Source organism: Rutidosis leptorrhynchoides, chromosome 4 (genome assembly GCF_046630445.1).
Source record: "Rutidosis leptorrhynchoides isolate AG116_Rl617_1_P2 chromosome 4, CSIRO_AGI_Rlap_v1, whole genome shotgun sequence".
Lineage (NCBI taxonomy): Eukaryota > Viridiplantae > Streptophyta > Magnoliopsida > Asterales > Asteraceae > Rutidosis > Rutidosis leptorrhynchoides.
The window spans coordinates 336,013,730-336,020,456 of record NC_092336.1 but is presented as its reverse complement, the minus strand read 5'-3'; positions in this window follow the sequence as shown (position 1 = coordinate 336,020,456).

Sequence of the window (6,727 nt, the reverse complement as noted above, 5' to 3'; positions counted from 1 at the left end):
TTATTAAAAGTAAATCTTAAAAGAAAAAGTAGTTTGTATTTTTGTATTTATTTATTAAAAGTAGATATAGTTTTGATTTCTTTTTTTGTATAAAATTCTAAAAAAAAAATTGTTTAATATATTTCTAAGAACATTTAACATTTTATTTCTATATTTGTTTAATTATTAAATACGAATTTTTTATAAAAATTATTATTATATTTAGTTTTTATAAAAATTAAAATTTATGATTATTAATTTATAGTTTTTATTAGTTTTATAAATGTTATAATATTATTTATTATTTAGTTAATTATATAAACTATTAACTAAATAACAAAAGTAATATAAATATTATATATATATTCATTGATGTAATTATGTTATATTATATATCATAATCTTATTTATAATATTTATAATTATATTATTTATTTTAAGCGTACGTTTATTCGGTCAACGTTAAATTTATTCGTATATAACAACTCTAGGTATTTTAGTAAAATCGGAAGTCGAAAAGTGAGGGTTGTTATAGTACCTACCCTTTAAAAGAAATTTCGTCCCGAAATTTAGTTTTTGCCATTAATCGGCGTTGTTCGTACCTAGACGAGGATATTTACATTTTATCTGCTCTTCACGTTCCCAAGTAGGTTCGGGGCCTTTCGTGAATTCCAACGGATAGAATATTGTTTTGTTTCATGCATTTAAATAATACGAACCCTAATTTCTTACAGGTTCTTCTATAAAGTGCATTTTATCATTAATGCGGAGGTTATCTAAAGGATTAATAAGAGTGTCATTTGACTAGGTTATCCTCAAAAGGGATGATGGTGTTATACGAGCATTTTAGTAAACTGAACACATGAAATGTGTTATGAATAGTATTGAGCTTATTTAAAACTTTGAGTGTTTATGTCACAATATTAGGGTAGACAAAACAGAGAGTAGTTCATGAAAATTATAGTCATGAAGTTTGATAGAGATCATCATTGTTTACAACAAGAATATTGTAATGATGAATATAAGTTGAAAAAATAAAGTTTTATCACTACTGAATAATATGGATAAAACGATTTGATTATAGGAAGCGTATAAACGAAGCTATTGTAAAAGAGTGAATGAGAAATTAAATGTTCGCCTTAACTTTTGACGTAGTCACGATTGATTTCCGGAATTCAAGGGATTAAAGGAAATCTTCATAATCCATAAGATTTGATTCTCCGGTAATTAAGGAATTTGAAATTTTCTTTGATTAAATGAGGTGAATTGCTTCAATTGCTGTGTTTGGAATTTTGCTATAAATTAGCTTCTTCCGTTTCATTATCTTCACCACTTCTATACTTTCTTCCTCAATTCATACTTCCAAAGATTGTGAGAATGCTCCATCCAGTTCTTATCTTGGATATTTTTCTGACTATCATTTCAGTCATTCTTCTTTTTCATTTACCACCAGAGGAATTTGTTTTCTTCTACTATTACCTTGGGGTTATAGTGTTTTTAATTCTCCCATGTCTTTACGTTGCAATACGTATTGATATACACGGTTTGTAATTTCGGTATCGTTATCGGGCTACATATTTTCCCTTATATGTCGGAGCTCTTTGCCTTTTTATTCTCCTCTCGACTCTAAGTAAAGCGAGTAATGGTCCAGAATTTGTAGGTATGAAGTTTCGAATGGACCTACTGTTCTAAGCGTAATATAACGATTTGATTTGGTAAATTACCAGAATTACTGAGGATAGAACTATCAAGAATATATTTTCTTGATATGTTCAGAGATTAAGTAGAATGTAAGAGTCGTGTAACATGGCAAATGATGATTATAAAGTCTATGAATCATCATCTTCCATTAAAAATTTAGCATGACTAACTGTAATATAATCGCGTTGGCCTGACGTCATTATATTATACTAACTCATGCTTCAATTCTCAACACTACTTCAAATCATTCAAAATTTGAATTTAAATTTTACGGAATATAGAAACTTAAACATTTTTCCTTTATGATGTAATAAAGATATTGCAAAGAGATAATTAATTGCGGACAAGAATCGTTATGAAGATATCTTTATAAATATCGAGGATATTTATAACGAAAGATACGATGATATTTTAGAATTTCTAAAATCGATGGATAATGAAGAAATTCTTCTGTAAGGATTTAGAATGCGTAAAAAGATCTTCTGTGATTTCCTTCAGAAATCGAATCATCTAGATTCTTTGGTTATAGGTTTAGTCCTTGGGATTTGTCCTTGGTCTCGTTCATGTTTTGCTCAATCCCTCTTTCAATACCAGATTTTCTTTTGAGCTTTTCCAACACACAATTCTTTATTATCAAGCTTCTGGTCATTAAGGCCATCTACAGCTTTTGCTGCTTCATCAGCATTCTCAAGGTTAACTGATCTGAATCATTGATTATCAGTCCGATATGTTTTCAAGGATTTTGAAGAATGTACAATGTAATATATTAATGTGAATGTTAGATATTTCTTGGGTATTACATACCCGTTAAAATATTTTTACAATCAACAGTTTGTACAAAAGAATTTTTAAATACAATCTTTATGAAAATATACATACATATATATTTTCTTCAGATGTAATTATGGATTTAATAAGTTAATATAATATTAAACTCATTTGATTTACGGTTGAAACGAGAATAAATAATCTCCAAAACTTTAGAGATTACATAATCGTCGCGGAATATTTCTTTAATGAAGTTATGAATCAATACTTCATTGCTCATTGTTATTAATATACCTCAGTATATGATGTTGATGCTCGTGGATTTCTTATGAAATTCATAAGGCACAAATGATGTTTTCGAGAAATTTTCGAGTATATCAAAAATAGGAGTGTAAAATCACACATGCATTTGAATAATACACTTAGTTTATTATGAAATGGAGTTTATTGTACTGAAACAGTGATTAATGATTGTTAAGTCATTAACGAAGGATGTACATCATAGCGTATTAGTGATATGAATTAACCAAGTAGTACATACTAGTTAAGATTCACACGTAATAGTTTAGTACGAAAAGATTTATTATTGTTCCAAACCATATATATATAAAGTATACATATATAATTCTTCAGGCAGAATGAGTCAATACATCTTAACTCATTATTACTAATATTCCTTAGTATCTATGGGCGTATGATGTCGATGTTTGAGGTACCGATTATGATGTTGAGACGTGGGATGCTGATGTTGTTGTTGGTGAAGCTGATGCTGTTGGTGGTGATGCTGATAGTACTGGTGGTGCTGGTGCTGCTGCTGGTGCTGCTGTTGGTGCTGCTTGTGGTATTGGTTAGTAAGTGTGAGCCTAGCTACCAAATCGCGCACTATTTCCTCCAGGGTTTCTACTTTACGCTCGAGTCTATGGATTTGTTCTACCCATTCCTCTGTAAGGTTTGTCAATTATTGATATTTAGTTTGAAGTCTTCTAACTTCTTCTAATAACCCTTTCTGGTTAGAATTCGGGAGTAGAGGACGAATATTGTCATTGGTTACATCGAGTCGACCTTCGATGCGGAAATCCTTGCGAAAAGAGTGAAAACGGTATTGCGAACAGGTTCGCCGGTAAACGGATCGAGTACTTCGACTTTTTGTGGTAAGTTTGGCTCATGATAAGGAGTACCTTCTTCATTTCTCCATAGGGTGAGTATTTCGCGAACCCATCCCCATTTTCTAAAGAAATCACGGTAATTGATCGGTGGGTGTGCTCCTGTCACGCTATCTTTGGAGCTAGAAGAACTTGAGGAATCAGGTGAGAAATCCATATTATATGTTTGGAATAGGGTTTGATATGAAATGGGTGTTGAATATTGAATGATATATTCGTCTCCTTGAATACGTATATATAGCAGAAAGATTTCCGTAATTTACGGAGGAAATTTAGCAAAAGTGTTAGACAAGGTCTATTGGGAATAGATATGCTAAGATATGATTTGTCTATACTCCAATAATGGCAGTATGACGTGTCGAGATTATAAAATGATAAGTATGTAATCTAATAATCTTTCGATTAAAGACTTTCAATTCGTATGCTGTGATAACCCAATGACATTTCCCGATTCGCAAACCGATGCATAAAGGCATAAGGCATATAGGTACGTGATATAACAGGGAGTTATATACGTTTGAGTATGAATTATAGGAGTTTCAAAAATCTTGGATAATATTTCATGTAATACATATGTAATACACAAAACCAGGATAGATGACTAAGTGAGTTGTTCTTAATAAGTTCACCACTTATTAAGTGCGTAAGTGACTAAGTGTTGTATGATCACTATAGTCAGGTTTGATATTGTGCACCATACCCAAACATCTATGCCACCGCTGAGTCACTTGAATGATCAATTGTTACCGGTTGGCCCAGGAATTCTCGACCAAAATCTAAGTTTGGCATTCGAAATCCACAAGCGTCCCATAGTGGTACCAAGGATCACCCTAGGCCTTAAGTAGCGTTGACGTTCGAGTAATTTCACATTATCGTGTATGTTATAATCTTAAAAGTTAAAATAAGAAAAAGTAGTTTGTATTTTTATTAAAAGTAAAATCTTAAAAGTTAAAATAAGAAAAAGTATTTTGTATTTTTATTAAAAGTAAATCTTAAAAGTTAAAATAAGAAAAAGTAGTTTGTATTTTTATTAAAAGTAAATCTTAAAAGTTAAAATAAGAAAAAGTAGTTTGTATTTTTATTAAAATTAAATCTTAAAAGTTAAAATAATAAAAAGTAGTTTGTATTTTTATTAAAAGTAAATCTTAAAAGTTAAAATACGAAAAAGTAATTTGTATTTTTGTTAAAAATAAATCTTAAAAGAAAAGTAGTTTGTATTTTTATTAAAAGTAAATCTTAAAAGAAAAAGTAGTTTGTATTTTTGTATTTATTTATTAAAAGTAGATATAGTTTTGATTTCTTTTTTTGTATAAAATTCTAAAAAAAAAAATTTGTTTAATATATTTCTAAGAACATTTAACATTTTATTTCTATATTTTTTTAATTATTAAATACGAATTTTTTATAAAAATTATTATTATATTTAGTTTTTATAAAAATTAAAATTTATGATTATTAATTTATAGTTTTTATTAGTTTTATAAATGTTATAATATTATTTATTATTTAGTTAATTATATAAACTATTAACTAAATAACAAAAGTAATATAAATATTATATATATATTCATTGATGTAATTATGTTATATTATATATCATAATCTTATTTATAATATTTATAATTATATTATTTATTTTAAGCGTACGTTTATTCGGTCAACGTTAAATTTATTCGTATATAACAACTCTAGGTATTTTAGTAAAATCGGAAGTCGAAAAGTGAGGGTTGTTATATCTTACTTCCCGACGAAGTAAAAATATGTGAAAGTGAGTTATAGTCCCACTTTTAAAATTTAATATTTTGGGATGAGAATACATGCAATTTTATAAATATTTTACGAAATAGACACAAGTAAATGAAACTACTTTATATGGGTGAATGATCGAAGCCAAATATGCCCTTTTTTAGCTTGGTAGCCTAAGAATTTGGGAACAGACCCCCAAATTAATGCGAATCCTAAAGATAGATCTATCGGGCCCAACAAGCCCCATTCCAGAATTTGGAATGCTTTAGTACTTCAAAATTATCATGTCCGATGGGTGTCCCGGAATGATGGGGATATTCTATATGCATCTTGTTAATGTCGGTTACCAGGTGTTCACCGTATGAATGATTTTTATCTCTATGTATGGGATGTATTGAAATATGAAATCTTGTGGTCTATTATTATGATTTGATAATATATAGGTTAAACCTATAACTCACCAACATTTTTGTTGATATTTTAAGCATGTTTATTCTCAGGTGATTATTAAGAGCTTCCGCTATTGCATACTAAAATAAGGACAAGATTTGGAGTCCATGCTTGTATGATATTGTGTAAAAACTGCATTCAAGAAACTTATTTTTGATGTAATATATTCTTATTGTAAACCATTATGTAATGGTCGTGTGTAAACAGTATATTTTAGATTATCATTATTTGATAATCTACGTAATGTTTTTTTTTTTAAAAACCTTTATCGATAAAATAAAGGTTATGTTTGTTTTAAAAATGAATGCAGTCTTTGAAAAATGTCTCATATAGAGGTCAAAACCTCGCGACGAAATCAATTAATATGGAACGTTTATAATCAATATGAACGGGACATTTCAGTTGGTATCCAAGCGTTGGTCTTAGAGAACCAAAATTTGCATTAGTGTGTCTTATCGAGTTTGTTAGGATACATTAGTGAGTCTGGACTTTGACCGTGTTTTCTTTAAAAACGATTGCTTAACACTTTTGTTGGAAACTATATATTATTAACATGTAAATATTATGTGATATATTAACCTCTTAATGTGTTTGATATTGTGTGATAGATGTCTACCACTAGTACAAATCCCATCGACTCACCTAATAATAATGAAGAGTCGAATATAATTTGGGAAGATTCACAAATTTTGGAAGAGGAGGAACCGGAAGAGGAGGAACCGGAAGAGGAGGAACCGAAAGAGGAAGAACCGGAAGAAGAAGAAGAAGAAGTTCCAGTGGAAAAAATATTTATACCTACAGTAAATCGTTTATATAAAAGAAAATCCTCAACCAACGGACCAAAGTTAAAAATAGTCAATGGTGTTTCCGCCGAGCAAGCAAATTATTGGGAAGATTACCAATTTTCCGATGAATCGGAT